Raw genomic sequence first — 12,699 nt, forward strand, 5'->3', positions numbered from 1 at the left:
TCGATTTATGCATGTCCATGTATTTTTGTAAACAAAGTACAGTTCGCATTTATTGCCCTATCCAGATGAAATTTTGCACAAATCATTTGTTTGACCCAAGGACGAACCCTATTGAAATTGGAGATAATCGGTCAAAATTTAGATATAGCTCCCATATATATCCTCGTCCGATTTGCCTTTTATTGTGCACCAAACGTGTAATATCAGTCCGAATAGTATGGAATTTTGCACGTACGATCAGATTGGACCTGAAAATAAGTATGCCAACTTTGATCGAAATCGGTTCAGATATAGCTATAGCTCCCATATATATTGTTCATCCGATTTGTTATTTTTGTCCTCCGCAGCCGTAATATGCACTCTGTAACAACAATACTTGGGGAAACATATCAAATACATCTCAGAAATACATGTGCCAAATTTTATCGAGATCGGTTCAGATTTGGATATAGCTCCCATATATAACTTCGTCCGATTTACTTTTTTTTTGTGCACCAAACGTCTAATATTTGCACAAATGGGATGAAATTTGGCACTTACGACCGAATTGAGTCTAGAAGCTAGTATGTCAAATTTGGTGAAGATCGGTTCAGATATAGCTATAGCTCCCATATATACTGTTCATCCGATTTGTCATATTTGTTACCCAAAGCCGTAATATGCACTCCGTAACAACGATATTCTAGGAAATATATCAAATACAGCTCAGAAATATCTTTGCAAAATTTTATCGATTAATAATTAATAATTATTATTTCTTTATCCGATGCACCAAATGGGTAATTCCGAATTTAAAAGATATAAATGCTTCGGCATATTTAGCCCTTTGAACTTTAAATTATAATTATAATCATAGCGTGTATGATTGAATTTTCCCATAAAAACTTTTAATTGTTATGCGCAGCTCTACTAAATTAGCAAAGTGGTGTAGGGTATCATAAAGTCGGCCCCGACCGACTTTAAGACTTTCTTTACTGGTCTTTGTTGAATCCAACTTCTTAATTTAGTACTTATCCAAAAAAAATTGATCTTAAAAATCCTCTGGTATAAAGCATTATGATTTTACGGTCCCAAATTCCTCAAAAAATCATATAAGCTACGATATCGGCATGTTAATATTTAACAGTTATATTGATATAATAAATACCTTTGAGAAAAAACAAACCATATTGCCTTCTCCAAATGTAGGGTACAGTGGAAAAAAATGTTAATTCTAAATTGACAACAATTTCTTGTTCTTTTTCCAAAGTTATTTTAAACGCCACAGTGGCCATATCCAATCGCCGTTTTAAACTTTCCTTTCGCTACTAATGATGATTCATTAGCACATTATTCGCTGCCATATGGGGTAACATTATGTGGCTGGATGCCACTTAATTTCACATATTACCAAGAATGCAATCCATTGGCCAAAAGGTGCATTCAAAATTATGTTTCCGTGGTGCAGCTACTAAATCATAAATAAAGGCATTTGGTCTATACATGAAAAAGGAAAAAAAAAACAAGTGTCCACAAGACGTCGTGATCATCGTCATTCTAAAGGAGAGGAGTCATCTGCAACGACAAATAACCGTGAAATTTGTTTAAATCATAAACTTAATTCAATAACGATACGGCAACGTCCATACCCACAATGCTGAGTGAGCATTACAAGTTGTGTGTCGATTCGAAAATGTTGGGTGGAGAATTTAGTTAAGTTTTGGGGCCATAAATGAAGTTACAATGGTAGATTATTTAAAGTCTTTTCATATAGAAGAACTTATAGAGATTTTCAAATTTAGAAGATATTTTTGAGGTTTTCTCATACAGAAGACATTTTGGAGGACCCCTTAGATAAAAGATTTTCTTGAAGACACCTTATTCGGAATTACTTCTTGAGGTCTTCTTGTTTAGAAGACTTTTCTGAGGTTCTCTAATAAAGATAATGAGACCTTATACAGCAGATTTTGTGGGGTCTCCTTATATAGAAAACCTCTTTGAGGTCTTCAAATATAGATGAGCCTTTTTATATGGAGGGTGAAAGCCACTCCGTTTGCTACACCTCAAGGATTGTCATCTACCAAACCTTCTTAAATACCAAATTTGAAACAATTAAATGGAACTACAATTACCAATTTTTAGACAAATTCGTGGAAAAATATGGTGAGAACATCCAGATACCGAATATCGGTTGGTATCGTTATATGGGGTCTATACAAAAACGTGGACCTATATATACAATGTTTAGCCACCGGGGCTAGAATTCATTATGACATACAACTAACAATTTTAGACAAATTCGTGGAAAAATTTAACAAAAATTACTGTTATATGGGGGCCATACAAATACGTGGACCTATATGTACTATGTTCCGCCACACTAGCAAGAACCCATTATGACCTACAAATACCAATTTTTAGACAAATCCGTGGAATGTGGCAAAAATCATCCAAAAACCGACTATCGGGAGGTAGCGTTATATGTGGGCTATACAAAAAAGTAGACTTATACATGCAATGTTTCGCCTGTGAAACTTGAACCCATTACTACCTACATATACCAATTTTTACACCAATCCGTGCAAAATGTCGCAAAAATCGTCAAAATACGGTGTATCGTTATATGGCGGCTATACCGAAACGCGGACCGATATATCTCATTCTCAGTACCAACCATCCTAGACACAATACAAATTGTTCTGCAAAATTGAAGCTCTACGTGAAAAATGTGGGCTGTATTGAGATTTAAACAGACAGACGGGGAGATAAACCGACGGAAATCCTTAAATCGACTTAGAATTTTATGCTGATCATGAATATATATATTTTAGGGGTTATACAAATATTTATTGGAGCAATAGATGTAGCGGAACGAGTTTTATTAAATGGGAAAATTCGGTTGAATATGAAAAAATCTATCCGGTTTTGGTTGATGTTGTATATAGTCAGCAATATCCATAAAATCGGAAGAAGATGTATCTCGAAGCTATATAAAAACCTGAACAGATCTCGGTAAAATTTGGCAGAGGCATGTTCGACCTGTATCTGATGTCCGGTATGAAATATTATTGTTGTGGCGTGCATACTAGCCATGTGAGGGACTTTTACACTAAATCGGAAGAAACATATATATGGTAGTTATGGCTATATCTGAACCGATTTTCACCAAAGTTTGAAGTACTTGCTTCTGGTCTGAATTCCGTCGGAAGTGCCAAAATTCAGTCTAAGTGGGCTAATATTAAGCATTTGGTGCACAATAAACCTAATATCGAATAAAGTTATAAATGGGATCTATATTCTAATCTGATCCGATCTCGATAAAATTTGACAGAGGTATTTTAGATCTCCATTAGTTATCTTCTTCTTCTTGGGGAGTGCATATTACGCATTTGGGGGACCTTCACACCAAATCGGATGAAACATATAAATGGGAGATACGGCTATATTTGAACCGGTTTGATGTACTTGCTTCTAGACTGAATTTAGTCGAATATGCCAAAATTCTGGTCATTTGAACTGATATTGGTCATTTTGTGCACAATCACCCCGAAATTGGTTGAAGATATATGTTTGAGCTATGTCTAAATTTGAACCGATTATCACCAATTTCAGTTGGGTTCGTCATTGGGCCAAACAAATATTGTTTGGAAATTTTTATTTCAATCGGATAATAAATGCGACCTGTATTTCGTTCATAAAAATACATGGACAGACGTACGGGCGGACTGATATACATAAATCGACTCTGAAAGATGTTCTATGAAGATTCTCAAAAGTAACTATCGGTCTATCCCGCTTCCTTTTCCATGTTACAAACAAATGCACAAAGACATAAAACCCTTACCACTATGTGGTGTAGGGTATAAAAATCCTCAATGGGTTTTAACTGAGGTCATTTTACTGAGGACTTCTTTTAGAGAACGTCAGATTATATATGATACCTCTTTGATGTGCCCTCATATGAAATTTAATTTTGAGATATATAGTATAGATAGAAGCACCTCCTGGGGTCTTATGTATGTGGAAGGCCATTTTAAGGATTGTTTGTTTATTTGAAAATATGTCATTACAGGTATGGCAAAAAAGGAAAATCTTCCTAACATCGTATGACAATAAAACAAGTAAAAAAGCAGTAAGTTCGGCCGGGCCGAACTTTAAATACCTCCACCATAGATAATTCTCATTCAATGAATAAAGTACTCACGAGAAACTCGTTGTTCGGATTTTCAGACCATTCCATTGGAAAATGTGGCTAAAATCATTAAAATCCCGAATATCGGGGGATACCGTTATATGGGGTTTATTCGTTATTTTGGACCTATATGGATAATTCTCAGTCAAGGGATAAAGTACTCACAAAGAACTCCATGGGTTGAATTTCAGACAATTACATTGAAAAATGTTGCTAATATCATCAAAATACAGAATATCGGGGGGGTACCGTTATATGGGGGCTATATGATATCGTGGACCTATATAGATAATTCTCTGCTAAGAGATAAAGTGCTCTTAGAGAACTGCTTGTGTGGAGTTTCATACAATTCCATTGAAAAATGTGGCTAAAATCATCAAAATGCCGGATATCGGGGGTACCGTTATATGGGGGCTATACGATATCGTGGACCGATATAGCCCATCTTCGAACTTGACCTGCCTGCAGACAAAAGAGAGATCTGGGCAAAATTTTAGCTTTCTACCTTAATTCGTTTAGCCTGTAGCGTGATTGCAACAGACGGACGGACGGACAGGGCTAAAGGGCGGACAGGGCGAATTTTACGCCGATCAAGAATATATATACTTTATTGGGTATAAATGATTATTTCGATCCTCCATACTATGTATGGTGGAGGGTATAATAATTGTTTTCAATGGAGTGTTCCGATCTAAATGCTTAGTCTTAAGTTTACTTATGGGCCCATGTTTGATTATTTACAGGTATCAATCATCCTTGTCAACCCGAAACACATATTCAAATAATTACCCCCAATTAACATACCACACAAAAATGATAACAATTATGACGCAAAACATGTTCATATCTCAGTTATCACTGCCTCCTCCCTCAAGTGGCTGCACACGATCAGCTAACATCGAATGAGCCTTCTTGACTGCAAAATATAAAATGCGTACCGAGCGATGTAAATCAACAATGGCGACAACAGCAACAACAAAACGCCCGGCAACGCCTGTGGCAATAATAAAGATAAATGTCATGTCAGATGAAGATTTCAGAATGGACAAAAGAGGGAGAGAGAGGAGAAAAATGAAATAAGACGACTGCCGCTGAAATATAACTTTACATTTTCCATGTGGCAGGCAAATTTCACGCAGGCGCATGGACGCATGGAGTGTCAGTGCAGGAAATCTGTGCTGTCTGGATGTTTGCATGCAACCATCCCATAAAAAAGCAGATACAAGACAAGTGATTTCATCGGTCACTGAGGGGGGTGGGGTGGCGCACAAAATTGTGGCGACATTCTGAATGTTGTCGTCGTCGGCTTCGTGCCACACTTGATGCCCGAAATCACTGACCAGTGTATTCATACTTTTTTGTAGAATGCTTCTTTTACCTCCATGACTAATATTTGCTTATAAATGTGAGGCATACATTATTTTTCGTGAAATAAGTCCCTTCCCTGGAATAAATTTATCATTGGGCATTTTATATTGTCCATAAATGTCCAGTGAACTGTCCTTATTGTGACATGTGTATTAAAAGGTGTATTTTAAGGTCGGTTGTAGCTTTCATTATGATTTATGCAATGTAAAGTGTAAGGATCGGAAGATACAGATAAGAAGGAATTTTGCAGATTTCATTTGAGGATAAATTAATTTGGATAAATGGATTTATTTTAATGGGTATTTTAGGATAATAGAAATTTCAAATTAATAAATGGCTTTACACCAGTCTCCCATATGTAAACCACATTTATTGGCGTGTGTGTTCTGAATAAATAGGTATTCGCCATGAGAACCCAAAGGGGTGGAATAATCAATCTTCTTCTTCTTTCTTTCTTTTTCTATATCTATAAAAGATGAAAATATTTGTACTTTTGATTTTGCTAAAGAGATTTACCTGAAAAATTTAATCATACTAGAGCATCGCCTGAAAATAACATAGGCTTTATAAAATATATATACCGAATCGGAGGTAACTGCAGAAAATTTAGTTTATGAATGAACATATCTATTGATAAGTTATAGATAGGGTCTCCAAATTTAGAATTGGTCACCTGTGGTACGAATTATGGCCTACAAATGGCCAATAATCCGTCACACGCTGTCCGAATGTTGCTCTGCGGTATTTCGTCCCTTTCCATATTTTGCTTTCCAAAATACTCCAGACACAATAGTCCAACGGATTGGTATCCGGAGATTTTGGTGGCCATTGTGGGCTGGTACTGAAGCGAGAATCCTCATTTTGCAATCATTCTTGGGTGGCACGTGCTGAGTGCGATGGTGTTGAGTCCTGTTGGAATGTCCATGGTCTGCGGCCACAATGTTTGCGTGCCCAATGCTTTAATACAGCCTCCAGAATATTTTCGGCATAATATTCGGCATTTATTCTGATGCCATGGTCGTTTAATTAGACAATCGGCTGTTATGGCGACCCACACCGTTACCATGGCCGGCGCTTGAGTTCTGCACATTTTCAGCTAACTTCTATGTGCAAGTAAACACGATCATTTTGTTTGTTTACAAACTGCTGGGCAACGAGTGTTTTTCTCATCGGAGAAAACCCAATTCGGCAGTTCGACACTTTCGGCCAAGCGAAGCAACTCTTTAGCTCTTTTGAGTCTATTTTCTTTCTGTTGCGGTGTAAGATCTTGCACTTTTTGGAATTTCAATGGCTTTACCCCGAGCTCATTTTGCAATATTTGCCGAATGGAATATTACTATATGTTCAGCTCACGAGCCATTTTTCGGCCACTGCGACGTGGGTTTCGATCAAGTCGCTTCTTTACTTTTCGAACCATTTCTGCTGATGTTGCTGTTTTCTTCCGTCCACTTCCTTCACGTCGGGTAACGCCACAGTATTACGGTAACGAGCGAAATAATTATTCGCATTTAAATGCTGGAGTGGTCTGACGATAGCTACTTGTGGTTTTCCAGCCAAATATAAAGAAATCACACTATCACGCTTGAATTCCATCACGAATACCTTTTTTTTGCTGGAAAATTCTCACCAAAATGCTTTTGTACGCTTGTAAGCAATATAATAAGCTGTCACTGGAATTATTTTAACAGCTGTGGGACGAGTGGCTTAGAAATGACAACAGCCTGAAATTGGTTGCAGTTTTTTCATCTCACCCTGTATATCCGTAAACCCTTACGTACTCACAATTGGCATTAGGGACAATGCCAGCAAAAGAACGCGTTTGCAATCAGAAAATGCAAATATATTTCCGAAAACGAATGTGGTGAACAAATGTGAAGCAAAGATGTCTTGGAATCACTTTAGTTAGGTCTTTACAGTTTCGATTAAGCCGTCACAGTTTAAAACTTGTTACTGATTCGTTTATTTTCTTTCTCCCCCTCTCCCGTCTTACTGCCTATTATGGCGAGCCAAACTTCATTGGTGGGGATTTTCTGTCTCAATGGCTGAATAAATATGTAATAAAGTTGTCAGAATCTTTTCTCTTTTTGTTTTGTTTTGTTTGTCAGTTGTTGATGTTTCTCTCTCGGCTGAAGGGTTATCCACAGGTTGATTTCACCCCATTTCATGGAATACAAAGTATGGAACTAGTGACTTGATGTATCAGAACCAAAGAATGGGATTTTTCTGCGTTCTAATAGACAGAAATTTAAAGTAGATGTTTTTATTTTTAGAAAGATGATGATGTTTGGCGATGATGTGGATGATCATTAAAATTTAGTCACGCATATCATTGTGCCAGAAGTTAAATAAATGATATGGATGGTATTGATATCTTTGTTTATCGGCGAAACGTTGTATTCAAGGAATTCGCTGAATTTCTAAATGATTGAAAGTTATTTTTTAATGATATATTTTGTGGAAAACAAATAACTCTAGAAATTATGGATATTTCACAGATGTATCATTCCCTTGTTGGAAAGGCAAAGGCCAATTTACCAAAATTTTTAATGATTAACAGATATATTTGTGTTGGGCTATTTCAATATAAATTCCTCTTTCATGTTTCTTTTTTGCTATCAATGTTTTTCATCATCACAAGAGGGATATCAGATACAGCCCAGAAATGCCTCTGCCAAATTTTATCGAGATCGGGTCAGATTTGGAAATAGCTCCCATATTTATCCTTATTGCGGTTTCAGGTTTATTGTGCAAATGATGACTAATTTCGTTCGTTCCTCTTTGGTGGAACTCGGATACTATATAGAATTTCTCCTTTAAATTTGGTAAAAATCGATTCAGAATTGAATATGCCTCCCATATATTAGTTCCCTCTGAAGCCAGCGGTTAATAGGTGGTATGATCTACTTTAAATAAATTATTTTGTTACGGGAGCTCTACTAAATATGCATAGTGGTGTAGAGTATCATATAGTCGGCCCGTCCGCTTTAACCCTAAAATGTGTTTTAATACCCTCCACCATACAAAGTATGGAGGGTTTAGACCCAACAAAGTATATATATTCTTGATCAGCGTAAAATTCTAAGACGATTTAGCTCTGTCCGTCCGTCTGTTGTAATCACGCTACAGTCTAAACGAATTAAGATAGGAAGCTAAAATTTTGCACAGATCTCTCTTTTGTCTGCAGGCAGGTCAAGTTCGAAGATGGGCTATATTTGTCCACTATATCGTATAGCCCCCATATAACGGTAACCTCCGATATTCGGTAATTTGAAGATGTTAGTCACATTTTTCAATGGAATTGTCTGAAAATTCACACAAGTAGTTCCTTGTGAATACTTTACCATCTGAGAAAGAATTGTCTATATAGGTCCACGATATCGTACATCCCCAATATAACGGTACCACCGATATTCGGTAATTTGATAACTTTACTCACATTTTTCAACGGAATTGTCTGAAAATCCACACAAGAAGTTCCTTGTGGGTACTTTATACCTCGGCAGAGAATTATCTATATAGGTCTACGATATCGTATAGCCCCCATATAACGGTACCCCTCGGTATTCGGTATTTTGATGATTTTAGCCACATTTTCAAATCGTATTGTCTGAAAAACCACACAAGGAGTTCCTTGTGAGTACTTTGCGCCCAGACATAGATTTGTCTTAATAGGTAAACAATGTCATATATTCCCCCATATATCGGCACCTTCCTATATTAGAAATTGTAAAGATTTGAAAAAAAATTAATGGATTTTTTTTTTTAAATTTTTAATTCGTTCCAAATGGTGGGGGGTATTTAAAGTTCGTCCCGGCCGGACTTACTGTTTTTTTACTTGTTAATATGTATGAATTTGTGGCGCAAGAGTAAGATTTAGACCCTTGACCTCCTCGAGGACCCATAGTAGAATTTTATGATAAATAATTTTGTGGAATATTTTGACTTGCTACGATTCACTTTAAATTGAGTTTTTAACATTATTTAAAAAAAAAAGAAATAAAAGAGGTCTGTTGACTCGCTTGAGGGTTAAAAATCAATATATTCCTTGTATTTTATCTGCAATATTGCCGAAGACACTATATTTCTAAAATGCTCGGATTTCGAGGAATATTAATTGGTAAATTTTGAAAAGTGAGAGAGTGGGACTTGAACCCTCTATTTAGGTTACTTTGCGATGTAAACTTTCAAAACGCCGATAAACGTGTCTTCTATTTTAGCTCTCAACATTTCTCGTACTTATTGAAAACTGAATTTTGCCGCATAGTGTAATATAGAGTTTTTAAGAGTTCTGTTTATCAGCTCGAGTTATTTTTCCGTATTCTTTTAAATTGGAGCCTTCGTATCTGTTTGTCCTTACTTCAAATTTCTACATTAATTCATGTTCGAAGAGAACAGATTTCTTCAAATGACTCCAATATTATTACATTTAATATTTTTATACCCTCCACCGTAGTATGTAGGGTATATAAGGTTTGTCATTCCGTTTTTAACACCTCGAAATATACACGTCTTCGTATATCCCCCATATAACGGTACCCCCGATATTCGGTATTTTGATAATTTTAGCGACATATTTACCGGAACTATTTCAAATTTGGTAGTTGAAGCTAGTAATGGATACTACAGCCTATGCCAGAAAATTGTCTGTGCAGGTCCACATTTTATAACCCCCATGCTACCTTCCTATATTTGGTATTTTGATGATTTTAGCTACATTATAAACAGATTTTTTTAAGTTTCGCATTTGAATATTGTAAAAACTTGTGACAAAAGTTGCCTATGCTGGTCCACGTCGTCGTATAGACCCTAATATACGGCTACATTCGGTATTTTTATGATATTAATATAATTTTTAACGGATTTTATTTTTTTGAAAATTTCCAAATTTGTACCAAATGGTGGAGGGTATTCAAAGTTCGACCCGGCCGAACTTACAGATTTTTAAACTTGTTCATAATAATTTAACAAGTATTGGTTATAGTGATATCGCTTTGTAAGAAGTCGATGGCGCCGATTTTCTTTTAAATGGTTGTATCTATTGCGAGTTTCAAATTCTAAATTAACTAGTAAGCAAAAGCTGTAGTCGTGCGGGCCGACCATGTGATACTCTACAACCCTAAAATATGTTGGAAGACGCCTTAGGTCCTAATAAATTTTGGTAGATTTCGTTTTTGAAATACAAATGTTACGATTGGAATTTTTTCCGGGGCAGTTTCCCTATATTTATGCCCTCTGTGGTGCTGATAGGTATTCAAAACAATTTCACACGAAAGGTGTGGTCCATTTACCCGTTAAATATAATCCAATGGTTATCCATAATGCTAGACTTCTGCCCTGTCCCTAACTCTCTCCTAATGCAAAATTCCGTGTCGACCGGTTTTTAATTGCAACCAGCAGATGATGATTAAAATATACCAATAGGCTTCAATTCTGACTCATGCAATATTTAGTAAGCATCAGACGATAATTGCGACCTGAATATAAACAAGTAAAAAAACATTAAGTTCGGCCGGGCCAAACTTTTAATACCCTCCACCTTAGGGTAAAAGAAACATTAGAAGAAATGTGGCAAAAACCATTAAAATGCCGAATATCGGGAGGTACCGTTATATGGGGGCTACACCAAAACGTGGACCTATAATTACAATGTTTCGCTACACAAACTAGGACCCACAAATACCAATTTTTAGACAAATCAGTGAAAAAATGTTGCAAAAACCATCAAAATACCGAATATCGGGAGGTACCGTTATATGGGGGCTATATCAAATCATGGACCCATGCATGCAATGTTTCGCCACCGAAGCTGGAACCCATTATGACCAACAAATACCAATGTGGCAAAAAATGTGGCAAAAATCATCAAATTACCGAATATCGGGAGGTACCGTTATATGGGGGCTATACCAAACGTGGACCGATATATTTCATTTTCAATACCAACCATCCTAGACACAATGCAAATAGCTCTGCTAATGCAAATAGCTACGTCAAATAATGTGGGCTGTATCGTGATTTCAACAGACAGACAGACGGACAAACAGACGGACAGACAGACGGACAGACTGACAGACTGACAGACGGACATCGTTAAATCGACTTAGAATTTTATGCTGATTATGAATATATATACTTTATGAGGTCTAAGACGAAAATTTAAGGATGTTACAAACGGAATGACAAAGTTAATATATCCTCCTTTCCAAGGTGGAGGGTATAAAAAAGGTAAAAAGTATTACAAAATTTACAAATCAATATTGTAAATCAAATTGAAAAAATCGCATGCGATAAAAAATATGGCGACAATTAAAAAAATGTAATAAAAAATATTCACTTTTTTATTGGAATATTTTTACGCGATTTTCATAGATTTTATTCTTTTCCGGCAAGAGACCATTCCGAATTGATGAGAATTGTGAAAATCTGTCAAGCGGTTCTTGACTTATAAGCGGAATAACTAATATCAATTTATTTTACATATAGGTTTTAGCTATTTTGCTATATATCCGATATCTTGGCTATCAGGATCACTGTAATGGACAGAAGTGACTTGTTAATGTATTTGTGATTTCGTCGGGATTAAAAATACTCGCGGTTTAGTGGAAAATGACGTATTTTTACATAAAAATTATAGTATATTTTACCCACTAAATATTGTCCGATGACCATCCCAATTGGTAAGCTTCTGCCCAGCCCTTAACTCTAACGCCATGCAAAATTCCGTCGATTAGTTTATAATTGTGGCCAGTAGAACGACAGCAAAATCAAGCAATTTTTCTGTTTTTGGTCCATTTCAACCCCAAAATATTTTGCGATCATCTCCCAAAACAATAGGTTCTATTCTGATCCTAACCCCACCTACATTGTGTTTTAGTTCATTATGGGTTCTAGCTCTAGTGGCGGAACATTGTACATATAGGTCCACGTTTTCTTATAGCCGCCCTATATAAATTCCTCCCATGTTCGGTATTTTCATGATTTTTGCCACATTTATAACGGATTTGTCTAAAAAAGGTATTTCGTAATAGATTCTAGCTCCGATGGAGGAACATTATACATAAAGGTGCACGTTTCGTATATCACCCATACCACAACGGTACCTCGCGATATTCCGTATTTTGATGATTTGTCAAAAATTGGTATTTGTAGTTCGTAATGGG

Source organism: Musca domestica, unplaced genomic scaffold (genome assembly GCF_030504385.1).
Source record: "Musca domestica strain aabys unplaced genomic scaffold, Musca_domestica.polishedcontigs.V.1.1 4, whole genome shotgun sequence".
NCBI lineage: Eukaryota > Metazoa > Arthropoda > Insecta > Diptera > Muscidae > Musca > Musca domestica.